Source organism: Brassica rapa, chromosome A06, assembly GCF_000309985.2.
Source record: "Brassica rapa cultivar Chiifu-401-42 chromosome A06, CAAS_Brap_v3.01, whole genome shotgun sequence".
In the NCBI taxonomy this organism is placed as follows: domain Eukaryota; kingdom Viridiplantae; phylum Streptophyta; class Magnoliopsida; order Brassicales; family Brassicaceae; genus Brassica; species Brassica rapa.
In genome coordinates this window covers 13425011-13427982 of record NC_024800.2, presented here as the reverse complement: position 1 = coordinate 13427982, position 2972 = coordinate 13425011, and the positions used below count along the sequence as shown (strand labels likewise).

General features: G+C 47.4%; 1 non-coding gene across 1 annotated transcript; it reads left to right on the top strand.

Annotated features, from left to right (window-relative positions):
- The first annotated feature begins 2587 nt into the window (after positions 1–2587).
- Positions 2588–2693, top strand: LOC117126306. The gene has a single exon (XR_004448881.1). It is a non-coding gene; the product is annotated as a small nucleolar RNA R71 (small nucleolar RNA).
- The last annotated feature ends 279 nt before the right edge of the window (positions 2694–2972 follow it).

Genomic DNA, 2972 nt, shown 5'->3' with positions numbered 1-2972 from the left:
TAGCGACCGAGCTCAGCCAAGCTCGGTCGCTACGTAGCGACCGAGCGATCGTCCCGCTCGGTCGCTACGTAGCGACCGAGCTCGAGCCAAAGCTCGGTCGCTACGTAGCGACCGAGCGATCGTCCCGCTCGGTCGCTACGTAGCGACCGAGCTCAGCCAAGCTCGGTCGCTACGTAGCGACCGAGCGCTCGTCCCGCTCGGTCGCTACGTAGCGACCCAGCTCAGCAAAGCTCGGTCGCTACGTAGCGACCGAGCGATCGTCCCGCTCGGTCGCTACGTAGCGACCGAGCTCAAGCCAAAGCTCGGTCGCTACGTAGCGACCGAGCACTCGTCTCACTCGGTCGCTACGTAGCGACCGGGCTTGAGCCAAAGTTCGGTCGCTGTGTAGCGATTGAACCTTTCCGAACATCGATACGACACCAGTCCATGCATTCTCGTCAAACGTTCGAATGCTATCTCCCGAAGACCGTAGCAAGCTCAGTCCATGTTTCCCGCTATTCTAATTCGTCGATCAAACTTTGTGGATTAGAAACCACGGAAAACTCGTAGTAAACGTGTCGAGTCGGAAGACGGCCCAAAGGGACCTAAAACACGATTCGAAGCCCATCCTACGATTTTTCTAACCAAAAGCCCGTAAACCACAGCATGGTTTACGCTTGGCCCACGAGGAAGGATAAATGTCAAGTTTCCGCGGATAAATACGGAAGTTTTGAAGATAATTATGAAGATCGGGAAAAATGGAAAATCTCCATTTTTTGCTATGACGGCTTAAGGGCAGAAGAGTAAAAGCGTAAACCGACCTTGGAGCTAGTATATAAGGAGTCTTAGGCGAGGAGCAGAGAGGAGAACTTTTCAGAGCAAACTTAGCACTTAGAGCAATTTAGGCAATTTTCCGTTTTTGTTATTTCGAGCTGCGACTCAATTAGGTTTAGCCGTCTTAGGGTTGCTAGAACTAGGAATCTCGCCGACAGCTCTCGAGCCCAGGCTTATACCTTGTTGTAACGCTCATACGCAGATTCGGATAAGATCTACTTTGCTCTCTTTTCGATTTCTTATTTTTATCGTTGTTATTCTCGTGTTCTGATTGCTTGACGTGTGGTAATTAACAGATATCCGGGTCCTCTGGGAAACTAGGGTTTTCTTAGTTTCCTTATTTAAACGGAAATCGACAGTGTGAATTTCGGTTCCCACAAAGAACATCCACAACCGGTGTGTGAAGTAAGCTTCATCAAAAGGTTTTTCGATTGGGATCCTGAGGACTCGTTTAGTGAAACCATCCATCTCCTTATCGTTAGCTTCCCTCTTAAGGTTTTTAGGAATCTTCTCCTTTCTTTTCCTTAACCCTCTCCCTTCAGATTCTTGTTCTTCTAGAACTGATTCTGGTGAACTATTTAAAGGGTTGGGTGTTGGTTCGGGTGGGTTTGCTAATGGTTTAGGTGGTGGTCTGATTGCATTGATGTAATCATTATCGATTGAGGGTAACCGCACTCGGTATGTCAGAGGTGCCTGTCGATCGATGGGTGGTGTGTTTTGACGATCAACGTCGGACTCACTCTGTCGATCGATGGTTGGCTCAACCGATCGATCGATTTTTTCATAGAAAGGGGAGGGTGGGTGAGGATGCTTAGCTGCGAATTCTTCATGAGTTAGAATTTAAACCGCATTGCATTCAGTCGATTTGGCAGACGACGTCGATCGATGACTAGAGTAATCCATCCATCGATCTTCATCATGGTCTGTCGATCGATGCGAGTTCATCGACATCGGTCGACACCATTGGGATCCACCGAGACTCATGGAGCTTTCGATTTCGAAATCTCCTTCCTCAAGCTTTTCATTTCTCACCACTTGCCAGAAATCATCATCTATGATGGCATTTACGTGGTATTTTCCTTTGTCGGCTCTTGCCTCTCTAGCGAAAGCTTCTTGCCTCTTTATAGTCTCGTCCGTCTGAATTACTTGGGTTTCAAGTTTTCTCACCTGAGTCCCTAAGGTCTCGATTTTGGTGTTCAGATTGTTGTAGGCAGAGTCTATCTTACCGTTGAAATCTACGGTGATTTGTTGTTGTCCCAACAGTACTCGATCAAGCATCTCTTCGATCTTGCTTTCCTGAGTCTGGGGTGGTGGATTTTGGTAGTAAGAGTTTGAATAGCTCTTGCTGTTGTTGAAGGGTTTTTGAAATTGTGAATTTTGGTTACTTCTTTGGCCATTTCCAAAGAAGTTTCTGTTTCTGCCCTGGTTTCCAACTTTCTGGAATCCGGTACCTCCGATGTAATTCACGTTTTCTTCTCCTTCCGTATCTGTTACTTCTCCTTCAGCTGAACAGACTTGCTTCCTAAGAAGCTCGTGCACCACATCTAACTTAGTTCTTACTTCGTCCATCTGTTTCTTCCCGATATAGGCTACAGACTTCTTCCGTTTAGAGTCAGTGTTTTTGGTGCTGCTGCTGTTAGCAAGGTTTTCGATAAGTCTCACAGCTTCCAACGGATTCCGAGTAGTGAAGTTTCCTTCACTCGCCGTATCAAGGGCCATTTGATACTGTAAGGCGAGACCTCGGAAGAAAGTGCTTAGCAGCTGCACTTCGTTAAATCCGTGGTGTGGACAGTATCGCTGGAAGAACCTAAATCTAATCCACGCATCTTTGAAGGACTCTCCAGCCTTCTGCGAGAATGTGGAAATTTTGTTCCGAAGTTCTTCAGCGCGCGCCTCAGCGAAGAAGTTTCGTAAGAAAGCATTCTTTATGTCGCTCCAGGATGTTAAAGATCATGTGGGTTGCTGCCTAAGCCAGTGCATCGCTTCTCCAGTTAGCGTGTATCTGAAGAGCTTGCACAGCAGGTAATCTTCGGGGACTTCTTCTATCCGAATAGCAGCGATTAGATCCTCGAACCGTTCCAAATGGTCTATAGGATGCTCGTGCGGTAACCCAGAGTAGGGTATCTGCGACACGAGAGTGTAGTATTGAGGGTTCAGCT